Below are 24,530 nucleotides of genomic sequence, written 5' to 3'. Positions count from 1 at the left end.
GCGAGGCCAAAAAAAACCATACAACAACAGCAACAAAAACAAACCAGTGTTCGTCCAGCTCTTTGGGTGACTGGTGATGTCTGGCTGGACGTCTGCTCTGAATGGTTTGTCATTAAGAACAAGTTGAGCAGGTCAGGCCACTCTCCATCAATGCGTGTTATCAGCAAGACCTATTAAACTTTAACTCCACATTATGAGACTTCTGCGGCTGAGAACATTGACGGTGTGTGTAATACAGGAAATGCATGTTCAGAATAGTTCCCAGCAGGTATTTGGTAAATAATGTTTGTGTCTACTCTAACACGGTTGAGTGATGAGACATTTGATATAAACATTGATTATCTTTATTACAGAAAAGTATAAGTGCAATTCCAAATGAAGCAAAGCCTATATACGATAAAAAAAATACCACTTATTTTTAAAAAAAATTTTTTGGAGTATAATTGCTTTACAATGTTGTGTTAGTTTCTGCTGTACAGCAAAGTGAACCAGTTTTATATATATATATATATCCCCTCTTTTTAGATTTTCTTCCCATTTAGGTCACCACGGAGCATTGAATAGAGTTCCCTGTGCTATACAGTAGGTTCTCATTAGTTATCTGTTTTATACATAGTCGTGTATATATGTCAACCCCAATCTCCCAGTTCATCCTCCCCCTTCCCCCTTTGGAATCCATAAGTTTGTTCTCTACGTCTGTGTCTCTATTTCTGCTTTGCAAATAAGTTCATGTTTAACATGTGTTGTTGTGAATACAGTGCATTTTAAATAATGATTTGAGTGTATTGGATTTGGGGATAAGAAAGCCTTTAATCCATATATTGTTATTAAATAGTTATCACAACTACAGATGATAGGTATTTTACATTTGATTTGAATTTATTGCCCTCTAAAAAATATAAAATACCTTATGAGAAATGGAATATTGCCTGCCATATCACTAAACAAAGGATGTCACAGTCATCAGTGATTACAGCCATCACCGAAGGTAAGCTGGTGAGCCCTAAGGGAACTCAGGAAGGAAACAAACAATACCCGCCATCTAGCAGCCGTCAGACTTCAGCCACTCCCCACGGTGAGCCCTGAGGAAACTCAGGATGGGAAAACACAGGATATTGGCCCCAGATAGTTGAAGTGCATATTAAAGGGATGATTTCAGTGAGCCCAGACTCTTGCATCTTCCCACACATAGAAAAGCACTAAATTCCTTAACTCGAAATTTCTAGTTTTCTTTAATTAACAGTAATCTTTTGTTCCTACTACCTGCCCTTTGTTGCAAAACTCCTATGTAACCGAGGTCTCCCTTCACCTCTTCAGAGCAGTTCTTTCAGGGTTACTTGAGATGCTTGCCTCCCGGGCTTGAAGTCATAAAAATTTTCGCCAAGTAAAACATAACTCTCAGATTTTAGGTTGTGCATTTAATTTTTTAGTCGACACTTATAGTGTAAAAATTTAACCAAATTTGAGTTATTTCTTTTAGACAGTCATCGATAAACCTGCTTCATTCTATTTCAGTTACTAAAAGATAGTCAATGAAAATAATGTATTCTGTAACTCTGATTTCTAAAATGCTAAATTAACTGAATAGGTTTTGGTTAGCTATTTGGTGGTAGTAAGTACAACTTAAGTGACAGAATTACAAAAGTTCACTGCAGTGAAACCTAAAAACTATATGGAATATACGAGAGAAGGGAGACGTACATTCTGAGGCCACAATCGTTCCCTTGGCTATTGCAACTAATAATCCTGTTTTCTCTCTTTCTCTCTCTTTCTTTTTAATGACAATGAGCCAATGTATCCAGAAGCATGGATTAAAATGTTTGAGTTCATTAAGTAGAATTTTATTTTTAAGTCAATTAGGAGCCCACTGACACATTCTATAAGGAAGAGCATAGTCCAAATTCACTTGAGAAAGGGGCATGTCAGTGAATCAGATAGAAGAAAAAGGTAGCGAGCTGGGAAAATGATGACAGAGGTCCAGACTCAACATGGTTAAAGCCCAGGCAGGAGTCCTTGATGAGATAACATATAGGGTTAAGTGAATGACTATGAAAAATATAGGAGAGAAACACGCTAGATTGAATACAGGTATTTTCTTCTATTCCCTCCTGAAACTCACGAAAATGATGATAAAGGGATTTTTTTAAGAGCATAAATGCCCAAGCACTAATGGTAGAGAAGCTGTGGCAACAGTCAAATTTTGGAAGCTGGAAAGCCAGTGAACGAACTTAACAGAGTAGAGGGAGCCTGGACCTGAGTTGGCAGCAGAGAAAGGCCAGCAGCAAGGCCACCTGAGCTGCAGAAGCCCCAAAAAGCACAGAAATTGGAGGGACCATGTACCTGAAAGTAAAGATGCAGTTAAGAATAAAACTAAGCTCGGCTAACTGTTCACAAAAGGAGCAGTTATCCCCCGGATTCTGTCTCTCACCCTACGCAGCTGAGCAGCCGCTCTTCATCCACCCAGGCAGAGGGCAAGGATGCCTTCCACAAAGGCAGAGCTGGGGGAGAATGTGAGGCCAGACACCGGGCTCCACTGGCAAGGCAGTGAGCCACTGAAAATGAAAACTGGGGCTGCGGTGAAAAACCCGTGTAAGGAAAGAAAAATCTCCCACCACTTAACCCAGTCGACTCTGAGAAAACGCTAACTGGCTTATTCTCTTTGTCCTTCTAGGCAGAATGATAAGTCTCGTTACCATCTGTCACCATACAAACATAGTATATTATTACTGACTATATACATTCCCCAACCATACAAACATAGTATATTATTACTGACTATATACATTCCCCACACTGTACATACCATACCTGCGACTTACTTATTTTGTAACTGGAAGTTTGTGCCTCTTAACATATTTCTCTTATCCCCTCATCACCCTCTCCCTGGCAACCACCTGTTTGTTCTCCGTGTCTATGACTGTGTTTCTGTTCTATTTGTTCATTTGTTTTGGTTTTTAGATTCCACATATATGTGAAATCATATTCTTTTTGTCTTTCTCCTTCTGACTTATTTCACTTAGCATAATACCTTCTACGTCCATCCATGCTGTTGCAAATGGCAAGATTTCTTTCTTTTAATGGCTGAGTAATATTCTTGTGTGTGTGTGTGTGTGTGTGTGTGTGTGTATCACATCTTCTTTTTCCATTCATCTGTTGATGAACACTTAGGTTGCTTCCATATCTTGGCTATTGTGAGTAATGCTGCAATGAACACAGGGGTACGTATATCACACACAGAATATTTCCATCATCACAGAAAGTTGTATTGGACAGTGCTGATCTAGATTAATGTGTTCATTACGGAACATGGGGACACGGACTTACTCACCTGAAGGGATTTTATATTTTTAATAATAAGTGAGCCAAAGCCATCCCAAAGCTCTAGATTCTACCATCATCATCCAAGATGTTCAGAATCAAAACCTGATTGCTCTTACCTTTCCACAGAAGACTTAAAATTCACTATTTTAGATAAATTTATTTAAATTTAACAGATTTCTTTACTCCAACAGATCAAAGGCTATATGGTACAAATATTTTAAATGATCTTCAACATATTTCTCCTTTCTGATCTTACCAGATATAGCCATATGATCCTCTGCTTTCTTCCTTAGATCAGAAAAATCAAAATGGAAACTTTCTTATTTTCCAATGAAGTTAATTAAAAGCAGAATCAACAAGAGAACAATTTTTTTTTAAGAATGCATAGCCATAATAGGTGTAGATAACATGTATCCATGACATCCGTATTAGAGGAAAACTCAAAACGTTCAAGATAAAGGTAACATTTTTGATTTTGGTTTGGGGGGGTTTTCTTTGCAACTCTGAATGTAAAATTTGCCACGGAGTAAATTCCTTTCTCTAACTCAATCATAAGAATGTATGAGCACTATATTGAGCTATACAAAAACATTTTTCTGGATGAATTGAATTAACTCCCAACTTCTAAAAGTTTTAAACATTTACTTATAGATAACACATATAAATATCATGTTTTATTTTATTATATGAATATCAAGATATTTGATTAAAAATATTATTATCCCTACCTCAATATGTCAAATAAACCATTTAATGGGCTCATTAATTTGATTATTAATGAATCCAATCATTATTAAAAAGAAAATTTATATAACTGCCATAAAAGATATAAGTAGGACTTTTTTCTTTTACGTCAAAATAATACCCTATTCTGCAAATGCTTCGGACTTCAGCCTTTAACAATATTCAAAAAATAGTTAATGAACATCTATAAGTGCTGGAGAGTCAATACTTAGCTAAGCATGGTGCCCCCCGATGTGAAATTTTCAGGCTAGTGGTAGAAATGACAGCCACGTAGACATTACACCCATTTGCATGTCATGGGAATATGTCAAACAAGATCATGACACAAATCATCCCTAAGAATCTCAGATACAACCTGCCATACATATTTATTAATTCAATAACTATTTATTGATTTGTGCTATATATCAAGTACAGTTCTAGGCCCTGGTGATACAACAATAAATTGATAAGGTTTTATAATCCAAAGAACAATCAACATTAGTTTATATAATCATATTCAAGTTTTATCTCTTGCTTTTTTTTAGGCTCATATAGATGGAGAGGGAATTCACGTTGCTGTGAATTTTATCTCTTAGTTATTTAGTTGGCATATTGAGAGTAGAAACCAGTGCCCATCAACTCTTTTCTTCAAATCATAACAGGGACTTCCCTGGAGGTCCAGTGGTTAAGACTCCGTGCTCTCAGTGCAGCGGGCACAGGTTTGATCTCTGGCTGGGGAACTAAGATCCCGCATGCCACACAGTGTGGAAAAAAAAAATCATAACAAATATTTGTTGAGCCTTGAGATACCATCTCATAGTAGTAATGAATAATTAAATAAACACAAATGACAAGGCTGTCTTGAAGATGGGCGGATGTTTCCTAAGCAGAGAAGAGCATGCCAAGCATAGGAAAGAATGAGAGCCTCTGAATTCAGTCTGGTGATTTAGAGCACAGAGTTCAAGGGGGAGAATGGCAAGAGAACGAGATGACATATTTTTAGAGGGTATATTTTTACCATGAGAAATATATGTGTTTGAACTGAATTATCAATCAAGAGCTCTTTTACAATCTGACTCAAGAGCCAAACATCCACTTTCTCCTTTTATGTCAAGCTTTTTCACAAGAAATGTATCGTTTTGCGGCATTCTATTTTGGTCAATGCTGGTTGATAGAAAGAATGTAAAAATCATCCTTAATATATTTTCAACTAAAATTTTCATTAACTTAACAGATATTTTAAACCATCTGCTGTGTCCCAAGCACAATATACAGAACTGTAGTAACACAAGAGGTAAATAGGATACAGTCTACCTTTGAGAATTTGCTGTTTAATTGGGGAAACAAAGGTGATCCAACAAAATTACATACAAACATGACATGTGCTCTCTGATAAAGATGAGGGAATTTGGAGGGGAGGAAAGATGTGGCTACCTCAGGGAAAATAGAAGATATTTAACAGAAAAAGTAATATTTTCTGTGTCTTTAAGAATGATTAAGGACTTGCCAGAAGGAAAAGTGAGAAGAAAGTATTCTAGGCAGAGGGATAAAGATAAATGATGTCTTCTAGCTATAAATGTTCTTGGCAAACATTTCTCTGCCCTAGTTTTGGATGTTAATAAAAATATTTTCAAATGTAAGAAATTCATATTTTTACAAACATACTTTCTCATTATAAATGTCTATTTTACTAGATTTTATATGCAGCCAACTAGACACCATGCTTTTGAAAAATATTATTTATGAAATAAACATATTCTAAACATCAAAACCCATGGACCCAATTTTCATTCCTCCATCATATCCTGGATGTATCTCCTCTACTTAGAAAGCCCCATTTGATATTGCTGTTGACAAGAGCAAATAAACTTTTAGAGTAAAACAAAGCCAGCATGGGAGACTGAGAAGCCACACCACTTTAATCGAAAAATTCCTTTCCAGTGTTTCTCCAAATTTGGTCCATGGCAAAGTTGGGAACACCTCAATAATACACATTCAGATAAGATTTCTCTCCTTTCTGCTTTAACAATTCCAGTATCTCACTCTTTCATATTTATAAGTTTTTACTAAGGTGTAGTTTATATGTAGTGAAATGCAAAAATCCAAATGTAATTTTTGATGAACTTTGACAAATATATACATCCAGGTAACCCACACTCTAACCAAATATTTCTGTCACCCCCCCCAAAAGTTCCCTCTTCTTTCCATGTATAGAAATTGATATTAATCATTATTGGTGTCTACATTCTTATATATTAATTTATAACCTGCAATATCAAGTATACAGGAAATCTAGTCTCTGCCCAAAGGTAATGGTATTTAAATACATACACAAGCAATACATAAGCTAATCATAAGTTCTGCGATAATAGTTTCCCTGTAAATACAGTAGTACTTTTAGCATGGAATAGATACCAAAACGTCATCACCAAAAACACTTATTATTTTTGGGCTTCCCTGGTGGCGCAGTGGTTAAGAATCCGCCTGCCAATGCAGGGGACACGGGTTCGAGCCCTGATCTGGGAAGATCCCACATGCCGCGGAGCAGCTGGGCCCGTGAGCCACAACTACTGAGCCTGCACGTTTGGAGCCTGTGCTCCGCAACAAGAGAGGCCGCGATGGTGAGAGGCCCGCGCATCGCGATGAAGAGTGGTCCCCACTTGCCGCAACTAGAGAAAGCCCTCGCACAGAAACGAAGACTCAACACAGTCATAAATAAATAAATAAATAAATAAATAAATAAATAAATAAATAAATAAATAAATAAAAGAACGTGAATTTCTTTAAAAAAAAAAAAAGCAAACTGGGCTATTCATTTCAGTAACAGTCAAGTGGTCTTCGTTTGCATTCAATTTCCAATCAGTTTCTCAATCTATTAAAAAAAAAAAAAAAGAAGAAGAAACTCTACCTGTTGACAGCAGCTTCCGCTCCAGAGTTCCAGCCTGCCTGTCCTGACAGCCTGCCCTATTGATGTGGGCCTTGCCTACCATCCCCACAACTACATAAGCCAATTCCTTGCAATAATTGTCTTACTGCTGCTGCTTCTCTGACTGAACTCTTTCTGATACCAGGCATGCATTAAATGACAATGTTAGTGCTTTTATATAAAGCTTCTATCTCAGCCCCTCATTTTTAGTGACAAAGGATTGCTGTAATTGCGTCCTAGAGGAGAAATGTCCTGAGACCATGGACTTTTTTTAAAAATAAATTTGCTTAAAACCATTTCAGAGAGCTTTGTATGAACAAGGATTGAAAACTATATCTTCAAATATTTTAGACAAAAACAAATATTTCAATATTTTGTAATCAGAAAGTCATAATCAAGAAAATGTTCTTTAATTCATTTGATGTAACATGTAAACAATAACCAAGTAAGAAAATTTCAACAGAGTCTTTCAGGTCATTATTTTCATAGGTTTTAAGGCAAGTACCTAAAGTAATAGTTCAGCATTCCTAGCTTATTTGTTTATGCAATGAGAGCCATTAATCATTCCATTTGAGCTCAAGTATTTGCAATTGAACCTTGAACCAGAGCTCTGATAGAGTAGTATACTTGAAGACTGACCCTGTGGAATTTCTTTTCTTACTTCAACAAACAATTCAGTTCAGTTCAAACATTTATTGAATACTCATTAGTTACTAGGAATATAAATTCTTTATGACTAAGTTTTGATTATTTGCTTATTAAACTCTCAAATACAAAACGGGTGTCAGGATTCAAATACTTACACTATTGAGAAATGTTAGAAAATTAGAAAGCCACCATTATTCAGATTCTGAAAGAAATTTTCTTCCATTGACACTCAAATGAAACAATTTCTAATATTTTCCCAATCTTAAACCATACCCCTCTCTTTCCTAATTTGGAGGAAAACATTTTATAATGTTGTAATGCATTTGTAATGCAATTCTGTACCTAAACTAACTACCACTAAATATTATACTTTCTTAATGGATTAGATTAGAGGAAAAGAAAGAAGCTTGGCCAGCACTTAGGGTATAAAAATAGATGGCAAAATTAGAATCAGTATAAATAAATGAATATGAAGGGAGGGTAGAGAACTGGTCAAAGAAAAAGAAATATACAAAAAAGGAGTAAGAAACAGATGACAGACATTAAACATCTAAACATCAGGAAATAAAAGCAAGGAATAAGGTTCAAGCAAAAGGAATTTCAAAAGTCATTCTTCTGTGGAATAATCAATTAACAATGAAAACAATATTTTAGCATCCTTAGAAGAAAGCTTACATAATAAATCTCATATGATTTGGTCTTATTCTTCCACTAACTAGACAGTAGGAAGACTAACTAAACTAGTAAGTCTAAGGCAAGGAAACTGATCCTCCAGAATTTGGATTTATAATACCAGTGGAGATGACTTTGGAATACACTCTTATTTTTCTCCTTAGAAATCTGGAAGTGGTCTAAGGCCTAAATTCACTTGAGAGAGTGAATGGATTGGGGAACAGAACTCTTTTAAAAATGTATCGGAACCCACCTTGCCTTCTAATATATTAATAGCATAAAATAATACATGTCTGTCGACCCCTACATTTAGCCCACAATGTCTGTGCAGCTGGCCTGCTTTATTAAGAGCTCCTTTTGTCTTTATGGGATTGCATAGGTATGAATGCAACCTATCTGTGGAATGAACTGCAGCAAATCTTACCATGAATCTCTGAAGTCAGATCTGTTCTCCTCATAACGCACAAAATCTTGTTTTTCTCTCATTCCTGTAAAGTAGCAGAAGTTTTTATGCATGAAAGGTTGGTTGTGGGCAAATTCCATGAAGCAAAACAAATTGAAAGACTCATGTCAAAAGGTCAGTTTTATAAAGATTCTTCCCTTGGATTATTTTCTCTCCTGATACACCTCCTCTGGTATAAAGTAAGGCAAAGTGTTTATTTCTTACAATCAAAACATTTGATTCTGCCCAGGTGAGGACACTAGGACAGTAGGAGTAAAAGGGCTAAAAAGAACAGGGGGAGTAAAGATGGAAAATGGTAAACACATAGCTAGTTTGTTTAATGTAAATCCTAACATGCAAAGCCTTCTTTACAAAATCCCTGTTTGCGATGTTAATCTTTTTATCCTTGCCACTGTTGAAGAATGTTCCTCTTCTATAAATCCTGGATTGTTTCCAAAAACTCCCTAACCCAAGAAAAATGTCTCAAGGCCCTAACCTATTTCCAAAGATTTATGAACATTAAAAGAAATTAAGGATTTAAGTATGAAGCACGGTCTCTCTGCTTATTAAGTTGGTGTGTGTGTGCTACTTCCCTAGGCCTATTTTACATGATGTTGTTTTATTGGAATCAGCATGTTGGAAATTTCCAGGTTTGTTTATCTGAAGCATTAGTTACTGACATCTTTTTCTTTCTCTCTTTCTTTCTTTCTTTCTTTGTGTGTTTGTGAGTCTATTCATGTGACTACTAGTTTTTCTGGTAGCGTGGTAGCTGAGAGTTTTTTTGTTTTTTGTTTTTTTAAATTTTATTTATTTATTTTTGGCTGCGTTGGGTCTTCATTGCTGCACACGGGCTTTCTCTAGCCGCTGCCAGTGGGGGCCACTCTTCCTTGCGGTGCGCGGGCCTCTTGTTGCGGAGCATGGGCTCTAGGCACGCAGGCTACAGTAGTTGTGGCTCGCAGGCTCTACAGCGCAGGCTCAGTAGTTGTGGCACTCGGGCTTAGTTGCTCTGAGGCATGTGGGATCTTCCTGGTCCAGGGATCGAACCCATGTCCCCTGCATTGGCAGATGGATTCCCAACCACTGCGCCACCAGGGAAGCCCAGTTACTGACATCTTAAAAACTTCCTGTAGTGTACTTACATGCCCGTTTTGACTGCATTACAGAAGAACTATCTCAGCAATAAAAAATAAAAGAGGGCATTGTTTTTATTAATTAAGGGATCAACTAAAATATTAGAAACTGAAAGCAATGAGAGGAACATAAGTGGGAGAAGGTATTGGATAGGAAGAAGCAAAATAAAGGATAATATTTAATGAATGATTACTATGATGCCGTCACACTTCTAATTATTTTACATCTGTTGTTTCATCCAACCCCTATAGCCATTCAGCTAAGCAATAACTCAAACAATATTTTTATTTCTATTTTATAAATGAAGAAACTGAGAAATGATGAAATAAAATAATTTGCCCAGTGATTACACAAATAGTATATGGTGAAGGTAGGATTCCCATTTGGGCATTCTGACCCCAATTTCCACAACTTCACACTATGCTACATTGGCTCACTTAAATTATTTTCCTGAATTATACATTAATATCTCTATAATCCGAATTATACCTTAGCAAGATGTCAGGAACTCCCAATACAAAGGCCAGAATGACATCCCAACCAATGTTTCATTTGCTTACACAGATTTGTCATAATATTAGATGGTGATCCCTCCGGATTTTCTCCACTTTTTAAAAAACTTTTTCCTGGTTTTTCCTGCATAACACTGTAGAAAAGAAATTCTAAACTTTTTGGCCCCATGGCCTCTTCATGCTCTGAACACTGCTCTGAAAATGTATTGAGAATCTCAAAGACGTTTTGTTTATGTAGGTTCTATTTTATATTCACTGTATTAAAAATTAAATCTGAGAAATGTTTAGAAGCTAAATTTATTACTTCATCTTAAAATATAACAATAAACCCATTAGATGTTAACATAAGTAAACATATATTTATTAAAAATAACTATATTTTCTAAAACAAAAAAAGCAAGGAAATTGGCATTATTTCACATTCTGGCAAATCGATGTCTAGCATAATAGGAGACAGCTGGATTGTATGTCTACTTCTACGTCAATAACATCCTTAACTGCGCATGCACTGGTGGTGAAGAATACAATGACCACTAGTACCACTAGCATAGTTTGGTGCACTGTGTTGACATGTGCTAAGGCACCAAGAGTTTTGCCCATCATTACGTTTGCTCATTCAGTGCAAAGGCCAAGAGACCTGATATTTAAATCCCAATCATTTAAAAAAGAAAAAACTAAACACAACCCTGACCAAATAAAGCTTTTGTTTCTACCAACACACTAATAAAACAGTAATGGAAGAAATCATCATTTATTATGGAATGGTTTTCATCATGTCATTTTAATCCAATGAGGAAAGTTATTGGGAAAAGAATGGAAACCTTGATCTGATGCCGAAAGCAAAAAGCAGCCCCAGGCTCCTCCTTTTCAGGTGGCAGCTGTTTCTCATAACCAAGACACATGTTTTGTTTTCAAAAATAATTGTGAGGACTAAGGAATAGCTACAAATGCCTTATGTAAAATTAGAATTGTTGTATTTTTATTTGGTTTGTGGAACTTTACCAGAAAAAAAAAAGAGATCAAACACTGTTTAAAGGAACTGTTTGAAGTCCATTGAAAAAAAAGGTTGGAATGAGCCATGCTATGATAGTTCAGTCTTCCTTTGATACATACTGGATAAAACTCTGGCAGACATATATGTCTAGCTAAAAAGATTGGTGATGGTTATGTGACCAAAAGAGTGTGACCTGGTAATGAAGACTAGACTGTGGTAGAATTGATCCGCCTTTCTCCTGGCAGTAATTAGCACCTTGGTTGTGTACAAAACAACCAACCAAACTAACTGTGATATGGCATTATTGTTAAAAGATGCCTTTTACTTAGTATGCCCACACCAAAGGACAGGAGAATCTTGCAATCATCAAGTGGGGTCCGTAAAACTAAGTTCTCTATCTGTTATTCTTAGAGGGCATCTTTAAACACAGAACAAATAAAAGAATGAATTGTTCAGAATGGCGGAACCAACACCATCCAATGGGACACATAAACAGAAGTCCAGCAGAGATGTTCTAACACCTTCCTTAGGCCACAGAGATACTTGTCAATCTCAAAACTGAAACAACGAGTTACATTAAAGTCCTGTACCATATATATTTTCTGAGCATCCAGAAAATATACTCTTAAATAAATGTCTCCTTCCAATGACTTATTATCTGAGTAATGGTTTCTCTATTTAGTATATTGTATTATTGCACTTGAGTGTTTCTAAGTCTGTCTGCCTCTGGGAGTGTGATATTAAGGCTGAGAAACATCCCCCTCTGTGCTCCCAGTGCCTGGTACACAAAAGGGACAACAGAGGGATGTATGTTATATTCCAAGAATGCAGGGATTTTCCACTATTGCATTCTCAGTGCCTAGACCACTGGCATCCAGTAGGTACTCAGTAGATTTGTTGACTGAATGGCACAATTATGATTAGTGACCCACGTATTTCTGCCACTGAAAGACAGAAGAAACTATGCTCCTTTTCTGTTAGTTTATTTTAAATTGCATTTTTCCTAACCATGACATAGATTTCTATGCCTTTTGTTTTTACTGATTTGCCCTGGCTAGACCCTTAGATTATAAACTCTTCAAAAACCAAAGACAATTGTTTTACCCATATCTGAACTCTGTACATTACTCTTCACAACAGTAAACTCTAATGATGTTATCCATGGTAAAATGTCATATCTTATTCTCAACGTTTTCATTTTATGTTAAGAAAATGTTAAACCTATCTCCTTCATATCTCACTTTCTACATCCATCAAAAAGTTGAGAAAATCAAATAAGCGTATTTTAGAAAAATGCAATCAGTCTAAGCACTTAGAATGCCCTCTGTCGCCCATCCGCCCCGGCTAGCTCTGGTCCAGGCTTGTCCTAAGACATCTCCCTGACAGACAGGATCAGGGTGTGGCTCGCGAGACAAACAGTGGAGTCTTCTAGTTCTTGCGCCTCACAATGGGTATTATGCATAAAAGAGCAAAAGTCTATAGAGTCCTATTTCTGTGCAATGCCTACTAGGAGAAAATGTCTGTTAATGTCCTATCTACTATGTTTATGCAATACTAAAGGATAATTTGAGTCTAAATGAAAAGTTTAGTTTTAATACTAAAGTTACAAATGTAATCATATCAACATTAGGAAAAAATAATTTATGAAAATGGTCTTTACATAGTAGCCCCTATTTATGTTCTGGAACACTCTAAGGGAAATGACTCTGTCCTAGGGAAGCCCAAACACGCACAAAACTACAAAAGATCACTGCTCATCCTTCTTTAGAGGTGGAAGTCATGGAGTGCAGTGGATTTTGCTTCTACTGACCAGACATACTGATAGGCTGGTACCGCCCCCTTGTTCATAGAAGGCTATGACCACCTTCACCCAGGGCCTCCTTTTTCCCAAAGAGTCCGGCTTCATCTCCATTCCACAGCTAAGTTAGCTCCCCCAGAGATTATGAATCATCTTCTAATCATCAAATCCAATGACTGGTGTTCGTTTCACATTCTGTGCCATCCCACTGAACCAGTCCATTTCCCCTTCTACTTCTGACCACTCTTTCACCATCTGCCCCTCACTTTTTAAAAAAATTTATTTATTTATTTATTTATTTTTGGCTGCGTTGAGTCTTCGTTGCTGCGCACGGGCTTTCTCTAGTTGCGGCGAGCGGGGGCTACTCTTTGTTGCGGTGTGCAGTCTTCTCATTGCGGTGGCTTCTTTGTTGTGGAGCACGGACTCTAGGCGTGTGGGCTCCAGTAGCTGTAGCACGCAGGCTCAGTAGTTGTGGCGCACGGGCTTAGTTGCTCCACGGCATGTGGGATCTTCCCGGACCAGGGCTCGAACCTGTGTCCCCTGCATTGGCAGGAGGGTTCTTAACCACTGCGCCTCCAGGGAAGTCACTGCCCCTCATTTTTAAAACTGGGTCTTTGATCTTATTCTTTTCTCACCCTGTCTGCCCTTCCTCAGAGACCCTATTCATTCTCCCAGCCTACATCTAGAATGTATATCACTTGGCTTTCCTTCCCTAATTTTCTTATTTCTGTTTGTGGGGTAGCATCTCTTTCCAAGCACCTACACATATTTTGTGCAAATATTAAATTTTACTGATTCTTCACCTTATGAGATTGAACCGTATGAAGTAGCTATTAATGTAGTCAAAAATGGTCAAATATCAGTAATTTCACATGATTCACTTTATAATTACCAGCAAACAAGTTCAAGTGCTTTTAATCTCAAACTACTCCAGTGGCCTCCTGTCTCTGTACTTCCATTTCTATACCTACAACAATTTCTAAAGGTTGTAATTTATTAATCCTTCTGAAATACTCATCTTTGAGAACTTATTTGTCTTAAGTAAACAGACTAAATTTCTCCACTTTTCATTAATCACCTTACAATTTGCTCCAAACCTACCTTTACAGGCTTGTCGCCCTACTGACCTTAATTTTCCTCCCTTCCAGTTGAACTGGTGTAAATATCATCTCTCTCCCATCTTTATTCAGAGGACTCTCCTTTCTTATTTCAGAGATTCCTCTGCCTATAGACATACTCAAGCATTAACCTTAGGTATACTTGGGACATTCCCAGTATCATTCACTTCGCTTTCAATTATTTTTACTCATGATGTGTCTTTCTACACACTGTTTAAATGCCTTCAAAGTACAAATGGTGTCTTTTATGTCTCTTTATTTCTTCATTAAGCAGAGTAGAGAGTCATATATAGTAAGGGATCAAAAGATAGTTGCTCTCAGTGATTTTTTAAGTGGTCTGAGTCATCTCCCAGATACCATCACTTAATCTTCTCATCTGAAAATAGTTCTCCGGGCCCAGAGATGGGATGTCTTTTAAAGTAGTTTTTAGACGAAACTCTTTCCTATCAATGCTACTACAGTTCATGCTATCATGAACTTGTGGACTGATTTATCTCCTGGGCAGACTCCTAGATTTCATCAGAATAAAAACTGATGAAAGACAGAGACTTTTCACAGGTTTTTAAAATCTTGGACTAGACTTGAATTTCTTTAAATCGCTAGCAATGAAATCTTGTAGAGATGTATAGTGATAATCTCAGAATCTACTAAATCCAAACAGCTCAATGACTAAAGTTAAATTGAGAACTTTGATACATGAATACTGTTTTCATGGGACCTCATAATCTGTTATCTGAATATCCAGACAAGAAAATGCCTCTTTTGTCATCAAGTCATAATTGTCTGGTTCTTCCACTGCCTGCTTGATTTATTTTTAAATACCCTGATCTTTGTCTTCTCCTAGATCTAAATAAAGTAATTCTTCCAGGCCCTACTGGTCCCCTAATGTCTTCTACCCATGTTTCATCCGTGCTGCCAGACAATTGCTGAGATCAATCCAAGATGATTTAAAAATAAGCTAGTTTATGTTTTTAGATAACTCCCTAAAAAGGCAACTCTCAATCCTAAAGTTGTATTTCTTGAGAAACTTCTATTGCATTGTCCACTTTACTTTATTGCACAAAGGCAAAAAAGACTAAAAATGGGTGGTTTTGACTTTAAAACAATTCTGCTGTACATCAATGAAGGTAAAGTAACTTCTATAAAACAGATAAAACTCTCTTCTGGTCCTTTAGGCCATTTTCAAAGACTACTTATCAAAAGAAGAGTCAATAGACTTAAACAAAGGTTTCTACCATTAAGCTCCAGTGAGGAAAAGATTCATTTCAGAGGGCCACAAAAATATATGAATAGGGAATAAAATAAATTAAATTTAATCTTCAGATGGGACATACTTAGTTAAATTTTCTAAGTAACTGATATGATAGCATTTGAAGTCATTTGGTTTAAATTCATGATTGAAGAAATAAAGATATCACATTTATTTAAATGTGCTGTATTCATTAATTATTGAACCACATGACTGAGTTGCTATTTTACCTTGGTTAAAGATTAATTCTGGTTGTTCTTAAACTTTCCTTAAATCTTTTTACTTTGTAATTGAGTGGAAAGATTATGCTTAAAGTTAATTTCTATGTCATATTAGGAAGGAAGGAAAATTGATTGCACCAGGCAGAAAAATTTCCCTTAACTCAAACACATTGATCTAAAAAGGAAGGCCAAATGAAACAAAAGATCCTGTTTTTTTTTTCTTTTTTTTTTAAATTGACCTTTGTTCTTCGTTTGTTTGTCTTGGAATAGGTTATGAAGCTTTCTTACTAAACATTTCATTTCTTGGCTTATATTCAATGTAATATTATTAGAAAAACATTTTCCCTCTCTATAGAAATTCATATGTCCATTAGTTCTTTCTTAAATACTGGTATCTGCAACCTAATTGTAATTGATGTACTTTAAAATTAAACATCATAATTTATTTCTCCAAAAGAAAAAAATTTGCATTTTTATTTGCTATCTTCCAATTTACACTCCAAAATAATTATTAAATGTCTACTGCGTGAGAGTGCTTTAATAATTCCAGTAATACTTTGTAAGAAATGCAAGTAAAATGTATGGATACTTTTATTTTGTTTGTATTAGGTGCAATGGGCAGCCTTTACAATGGCTCCCAACAATCCCTGCCTTTCTGTGTTTGTGTCCTTGTGTAACCTCCTCCCAAATTGCATCAGAGTTGGTCTGTATGAATGTAGAGTATAGTAGAAGTAAGGTACTGTATAATAAAAAATTTTCCTGGCCTCCCTGGTCTTGCTCTTTTCATCTCTTCATTTGGCTGGTTCTGATTTGTATCCTTTACAATAAAACATTACAATTATACTATTATAAATTTATAAATATAATTATACATTATAATTACTTACATTTATATAAAATATAAATATAATTGTAATATTTTATTACAAAATTATAAATATAGTGCTTTGCTAAGTCCTGTGACTCAGTCTAGTGAATTATTGAACTTGAGATGATAATAGGAACCTACAAATTTGTAGCCAGTTGATCAGAAGTGCAGGTGACCTGGTGTCTGGGGTTGAGGGCAGCCTTGTAGGAGACTGTGCCCTGAACTTGTGAAATTTAACCAAACTCAGGGAAGCTGCAGTCAGAATTGCATTGCATATGGTATGTCACTTCCAAGAGTACAAGATACAAGATATCGTGGCTTCTGCCTCTCTCTCTGAGATCCCTTGCTCTGGCGAAATTAGTTGCCATGTTGTGAACAGTCCTAGTAAGAGTTCCATGGTGAGAAACTGAGACCTCCAGCCTACAGCCATGTGAGGGAGCCTTTTTTGGAACTGGATTCTCCAGACTCAGTGAAGACTTTAGATGACTAGAGTCCTGACTGACACTTTTGTTATAATCTCATTTGAGACCCTGAGCAAGAACTACCCAGCTAAACCATTCCCAGATTCCTGAACCACAGTAACTGGAGATAGTAATTGTTTTGTTGTTTTTAGCCACTAAGTTTGGGATAATTTGTAATGCAGCAATAATTAACTCACTAGGGAGTATAAGGTTATTTGCGTTTGGTTTTAAGATTCAGATCTCTTGTTTTCCAGTCCATCCAAAAGAATAACATGTAACTACCCGTTCGTGTCATTGATTGATTTTTCTTTGGAATGGATCTCAGTAAATTTGCATTAGTGCCCCAAAACAAGTAAGACTATCCCTCTTGACTCTAAGATAGGCTAAACAACCCCAAATCTCACTCGCTTATCACAGTAAAAGTGTATTTCTTGATCACATTGTAGTTAGATGCGGTCCAAGCAAAAGATCAGCAATGTGAGCTTCTTTCATCTTTTCACATCCCCACATGGGAAAAAGTGGGGAGAGTCTTATCACCAGGGGTCTTATTACCAGGGCTGGAAATTATGTACCTTACTTCTGCCCACATGCTGTGGTCAAACTCAGTCACACAGCACCAACTTAACTTCAAAGAAAGCTGCAAAATCTGCTTTTTATACCTGGCCAAGAAGAAAAAATAGAATTTGTGACAATCAGGCATCTCTGCCGTAGAGATCTGCTTTCTTTGGGGTCCACTGGGTTCGGTCAGTAGCATCAAAAGGTATAAATAACAACATCTTCCACCCCAAGTAGAGGAATCTTCATGATTTAACAGAACATAGATTAATGCAATAACACTAAACATCTCCATGAGACAGCACTCGTGGTGTATCATGATTTTTAGTATCTATTTTGGTGAAAATGTTATGCTGTTTATTTACACTGTCACAAAACAATACGAAATGTCGGTTTCTCTATTTCGTGTACTATTATGTTTTTGTTCTGTCACACTTGAGACAGTTACAAGATCTGTACAATTATATATGACCTGATTGTGTGGACTGAGTTGAAGGATATTAAGACCAAGGATGAGTAGGGGAAGGGCATTCTCATATGCACCTAGAGACACACACGCTCAGGTCATTTGTTCTGACCTGGGTTGCTTCCAAGATGGACTAGTTAGTGCCTAATTTCTCCAGCTCCTCTCATCTGCGGACATTAACTTTACTGAACTTTTAGGTTTTGCTCAACTAGGACCCTGAGCCAGTACCCAGGATGAAAGTCATTCCAATAGTCATTCCATGTCTCACCAACATGCAGCAACAGAGTATAGCTAATTATTATAATTAATCTTGCTGCCCTAAATACATGTACATCATATCCCTCACCTGCCTCCTTCTTCTTCAATCCACACCCCTGCCCCGCTTCGTCCTGCCCCTGTCATACACACACACACCTTCCCATGTGTGCCCAGTGCATATGCTTGGGCTTATGCTTAATTGCATGTCCATTTCCCACTCTGAAATTAAAGCAATGGACTGAAATGTAACCTACGACATTTAGGCTCCAATATCCGCTTTGGTTCTTGTTAAATTTGCATCTGAAATCTCCATACCCTTTTAAGATATTTAATTTGGACTAAAATACTAGAGGGAGACCTACATTATACATTTTTCTAGTGCCTCTGGACCTGTTCATTACTAAATTCCTCCCTGTACTGGCAGCCACTGCTGAAGTTTCAGCATGTATGAAGGCTAAGCCTCCCTGGTTATGACATTACGCTGTTTATTGGTTTTATTCAAAGACCTTACAAAGACGAAGTGAGCTAGAGATAAAGAGAAGCTTAAAAGGACTGAATATTTATTTTTGAAAATTGAGTATTCTAAGTAATTTTTGGTATCCGTAAGATATTAAAGAAATCACCATAATGTATTTTCACATATATGGATGTGCCACAATAAAACGAAGAATATAGAAATAGATATAAATATGTAAAAATTGATTATGTTGGAAACCCACATAAGCAATGTTGAGACAATATATATTAGACAATATATATTAATATAAAACACCTTAAATCATTCTCTTTATACTCATTCTTTAGTTCCTGAGAACCCAGAAGAAAAAAGTATATATTATCCAAGTTATTTGGGACTCACTCAGAACCTAGAATTTAAATTGAAACTTGAGATTAAAAGTCAGTTTTGTGGCTAATTGGCGTATACCCTAAAGAAGAGAGGGATTATCCAAAGATTCAGACACTCCCTTTCCCAAAAATCTGTCAGCAAGGCTACCTTGAACTTTAATGATGACAACAAGATCGAAGTTTTATCATGTTTTATTTTCTTGAAAAACAGGTGAGGATGGGGGTAGAGAAGGGGAAAAAATGCGCTAACAAGCATATTAATTACTCTCTTTTGAATCTTGATTCATCTAGACTTTCCAAACTGGAAACTCTTGATATCTTATCCTGAGCTCTGCTATTTACCAGTGGATAGATTAGAGAAAGAAAATTAAAAAATAAAATAGCCTCATGTGTTCTGACTTCTTCTGTAAGGGCTCTGAAAAAATGCTTTAAACAAACAGGCATGTAGCATTTTTCTTTCTCTTCTCTCTGGAAGAAGAGAGCAAGGGGCAGATGTTTCCTCTGTCCTTTTTTCTAAGCACTCTCTGTTTTATCTGCCAACCACGCTTAGCAAAGAAAGGAGGCTGATTACAAAATCAGTTCCAAACGCTCTTCTTAGGATGGGAGGCTATATGAATCATTGAACTGAAGACCTGGGCAAGACCCCAGCTGCTTACAGGCAGTAACTCTTACAGTCGAGATAAAAAGAAAACTGACACAGAAAAACTTAGACAAAAGCAAATTTAAACTTTTCTTCTCTGGAAGTAATAACTGAGCCAATTTTGTCTTCACGTTAAAGCTGGGTGGGAAGTTTTTCTCCCAAAGAGAACAAATGGAAAATTTTTTTTTTCATTGCAAGTATTAACTCTAGGTTTAAATTCTCACATTCATAGGCAACTTGTCTTTCTAGAAGGCTCTCAGAAAGAGCCTTCATCATTTGCTGGTGATTTATATGAGAAACATTAAAGGGGATGCACTAACCGCCACCCCCATCCTCGCTCAAGGGGGCGGGGACTACAGGATGCGATGTTTTCATTCACAAAAATTTGGAGAACTAACTATGTGTCCCACATATTTTAGGTTCTAGGGACAGAAAGATGAGCAAGAGGGTCAAGAGAAATGGTTCTTCCCTTGTTATCTGTAGGACTTTCAGGTCATCTCTCTCTATTTAAAAGCTTAGTTCCCATGCTGTGAGCCTTAAGAGGTACTTTCCCTACTCTGAAGATGTCTTTATTCTTCCAAAGAAATCCAGAATATATATTTTCTCACAGGGCACTGAGACAAAATCAACATTGTCGACAACAGGGGTGTTCCAGCCCTAAATGCGTGTGGTGGAGGCTCGGGGTAGGAGTCAGGAGGAGGTGGGTGGGCATCTGTTTAGCTTTGGAAAAAATGCAAAACCTTTCCAAGCACCAAAATAAAATATATTTCTGAGACACTATTGCCCTTCTGCCCAGGTGAGTGCATGGTCTAAAGACGGGATAGAGGAGTAGGCCCTAATTCATCTCTTCTTCTCACACTTACCCCACACCCTTGGGTGTGACTGCCTTTCTAACACGTATTATTTCCCCTTATGTACCACACATGCATATATTTGTTTGTTCTCATCTTATATTCCTTCTCTCTCTGAAAGAAATGCTGAGATTCCTTACAACCCTGTAACACCCAGAAGACATAAATAGGAATAGGTTCTATTTTGGTACTATTCTGTTAAGGATGCTGTTTAGCTTCCCCCAAATATTAGAGTGTGATGGAATTATATTGGTCTTTCTCACTAACAATACCAATAAGGTTTTGTTTTGTTTGTTTGTTTGTTTTATTAATTCGAGACATTATAAAGTCAATAAAAGAATTTGTAGATAAAACTAAACTTAGTTTTTTTTAATCAATACATATTTATTGAGCATCTATTATGTGCCAGCCACTTTCCTGGCACAAAGACAGACAAAAAATCTTCTCTCAGGGAGTTTAAATCTATGAAATGTATTCAGTGCACAGACACACACACACACACACACACACACACACACACACACACATACTGACTTATAACAGGTAGTGTGTGTCTTATGCAAACTAAATAGTATCTTAGAGAAGTCTTTAGCAAGAAAGCGGGAAAGACAAGTGATGATTACCTAGTTTACATTCCATGTCAGACACTATACTCATTACTTATTTAATTCTCCCAATCACCTAAGAGATCAATATTATGAGGAAATTGGGAATTTAAGAGATTACACTGTTCAGTGGTAGAATAGCAACATTCTTTTATATCCACAACTCCCTAATGCCTTCTATAAAAGAACATGGTTTGAAACGAGCAAATTAGCCTTTGACATGTTAACTCTGGAAAAAAAACAGGAACATCATAGGAAAACTAAATGAATGTTGCTCAGTAAACGGAAGGGCCTTCCCTTTCCTGCCACTCTCTGCTGTCCGTTCCTCTTTTCCTGTCAATGAAAATAGTACTGCCATGTCCCCCAAAACCAAGCAAGAAACAGAACAATTGCTCACTTTTCTCAGTTCTTTAAATCGCACTATAATTCAGCTGCCCTATTACTCTCAAATCTTTTCACACAAATGCCTGTTCCTGAAATCTTTCTCTGCTTTTTACCCTGACTTGACTCACCTGAAATTTCTCCCCTAAAATATTGAAATCTCCTCACCGCATCCTTCTAGCTCCTGGACACCACCCTCTAGCCACCAGTGCCAGAGTGGCCGCTCTATGTAGAGACTCCACTCCTTCTACAACGTTAGATCCCAAATCAGCAGCAAATACAGCCCTATCTTTATTAATCAGATTAAAAATCCACCGTGCAAAAAATGTTTCTTCTTCATGTTTGAATTATGGAATCTGTCGTTAAATCTCTACGTCATTGCATTTCCACAGTATAACTGGGAAAATTTTTAGTAAAGTCATAAACATCATACCACTGGGGGTATCTTGCATTTCTTTCATAATACTGATAAAACTTGCAATTTGCTTGTTTACCATTTGTCTTGTGCTAAGTTGTAAGTTGTTTAGCTTCCTTTGGTTTGGTTTGGTTTTAATTCAACAGTATAAGCTCAGAGCCTCACACACCTGAGTGAATGAATAACACAAAGTCAAGACTGGTGCCTGGAACCAAGGAGTGGCTTTGCAACCCAGCTAACTGGCTGCAAACTCACAGTTAATCAACAAGCATTTACTGCATCGTACACACTGTGCGTCCGGCGGTCTGCGTTTTGTCTGCCTCTAGAAACATGTATCTGCTCTTCCAGCTGTCATCATTGCTTTTCGTCAGCCTAACTAAGGTAGAAAGAGACATGCGGGGGTGGAGAGAAAATAACTGTGCTCTACAAGTTCAAACTTGATGGTGTGTCATTTTGGTGTTTGCATAATAAAAATATGCCTAAGACTGAATTATGTCAAATATGTACGAATGGTATTTTGCCCGCAGTAGTACCAGAAATCTTAGAGCCTTCAAACCTCCGCAAATCAAAGACAGACACACAGTGCCAGCTACCACGTGATGTAAAGAAAAGGTTTTCCCATTTTGTGGGAAAGGCGACGGATCTCAAGTTAAGTAATTTGCCCACAGTCGTGAAGTAAATCAATGAAAACACCAAGGTTAACACAAGGTGGGCAACAAAAGGCAGCACACTCCCTGTTAAAAAAGCTCATGTTATTTCCACACAATATTTTTCTATTTTTCATTTCCATTTGAATGTCTGCATCAGTCACACCGAAGCTGAGTGACGGGCAAACAGACATTGGGTGGAGTACACTTACAAAGAATCAAAGGTTATTTAGTAGGAATGTTCTGACATCAGTCAACCTTAGTTTAAAATTCAGAAGCTTCTGGGAAGGAAAGGAAGGAGAGAGAATCAGAGGAAACCAAGACACTGTGGGATGAATTTTATTATTCAACAGAGGGGTTAAACCTGAAAAGATTCTATTACTGGCCCCCCCTGTCATACCTCTCTATTTCCAGGCTCTATTCTATTCTAATGCCTATGTTGAAATTTTAGTCTTTAGCCTTCTGTCTGCTTCTTCTGTTGGTTTTTATAGAGCAGGTGTTTTAAATCTAATATCCATGAACCCCTGGACTCCACGGATGAATTGGAGGCCCGGGAAGTTCCTCTTCATGAACTCCTTGAAACTGCAGGCAAACCTTTGTGTGAATGTGCAGACGTGCATCTCACAGGCAAGGGGTCAACAGCCTTGATAAAATTGCCATGAGAGCTAATACTATGCAAAGATGAGTCGATTACTGCCATAAAAAATAAATAGCAAGATCCACACAGCAAGTCCTATTCAGAAATCAAAAAAATTGTTTTGTTTAGAATTACAAGGAAAGTATTAGCTGAAAAAAGTGTTGATTAAGAAACATAGAACTCTAAGTTGTGCTACTGCTATGCTAGCTGATGAGGGTAAAGCAGAAGTACAGTAACAGTCACTTCTTCCCCCTACAAAGGGTCACCTTCCCAAACCTGCAGGAACCCTTCACTGAGCCCTGGCTTGTTATGACTCAGAGTGAGTCCCCCCCCAACAGTGATGGATGTTCTGATGCCCACTGACTGCTGATGTCTGTTCCTTCCTTTTTACTTTCTAGAGTCCTTTTCTCTCAAAAAATATTTATTTGTTTGTTTGTTTCTCTTTCTCCTGTAGTGCATCAAACAGTACATGATGTGACTTTCTGTGTGCTGTGACATCACGGATGTAGTCAAGCTTCTAGTATACATCTCACCTTCCATCCTGAATGGCAATAGTTAGTATTCAATGATGGGTTTAATATCTTAAGAAATGCTCAATTTTAGAAAAGATATTCATCTACAATCTACTTAAAATGTAACATTTTCAGATTGTTACATCCTTCTGCTAAAAACGGATGGCTCTAGTCTAACAACTGACTTCTCGGGCTGATCATGGAAAGAGGTTTTACAGTTAAGCAATCAAAAGGAAGCCCTGTTCTCAACTTTTTATGGTAATTCAACTTTATACTGTAACCAAGATATAGGAAACAGAAAAACAAGGGATTCAGTCCTCATTGTTTTTCTAAATACTTAACTCACAAATGTACCGAAGACTGAAGCAATTTAGCAAAGATTAAAAAAAAAATGTAAATATAAAAATAAAAGCACAGGATGTGTCCAGGCTAAGTTAGAAAATATTCTGATGAAAGGGGGTCCTTAATAATTCTAAAAGTTTTTCTGTCTCTACCTAGCACAAAACAAGTATTTCCCAACAACTGAATTAAGTAAGAAATGTCTCTTCATTCAATGGGACTATTTAATGACAGTTAACTTTTATCCTTGATGTAAGACCTTTTAGCTGTAATTAATGGAAAGTCAACTCA

General features: G+C 37.0%; 1 long non-coding RNA gene across 1 annotated transcript in view; it reads right to left on the bottom strand.

The window, feature by feature from the left end:
* The window catches only part of LOC309647883, a 42,839-nt gene that overhangs the window by 4,586 nt on the left and 13,723 nt on the right, over nucleotides 1-24,530 (bottom strand). The window contains exon 3 of the long non-coding RNA XR_014256347.1: nucleotides 8,718-8,781. This is a non-coding gene — a long non-coding RNA (uncharacterized lncRNA). The remainder of the gene's footprint in view (nucleotides 1-8,717; nucleotides 8,782-24,530) is intronic.

This window comes from Balaenoptera physalus (assembly GCF_965194825.1).
Source record: "Balaenoptera physalus genome assembly, chromosome: 18".
NCBI lineage: Eukaryota > Metazoa > Chordata > Mammalia > Artiodactyla > Balaenopteridae > Balaenoptera > Balaenoptera physalus.
Note: the sequence above shows the minus strand (reverse complement) of the source record. Positions and strands in the feature narration are given on the sequence as shown.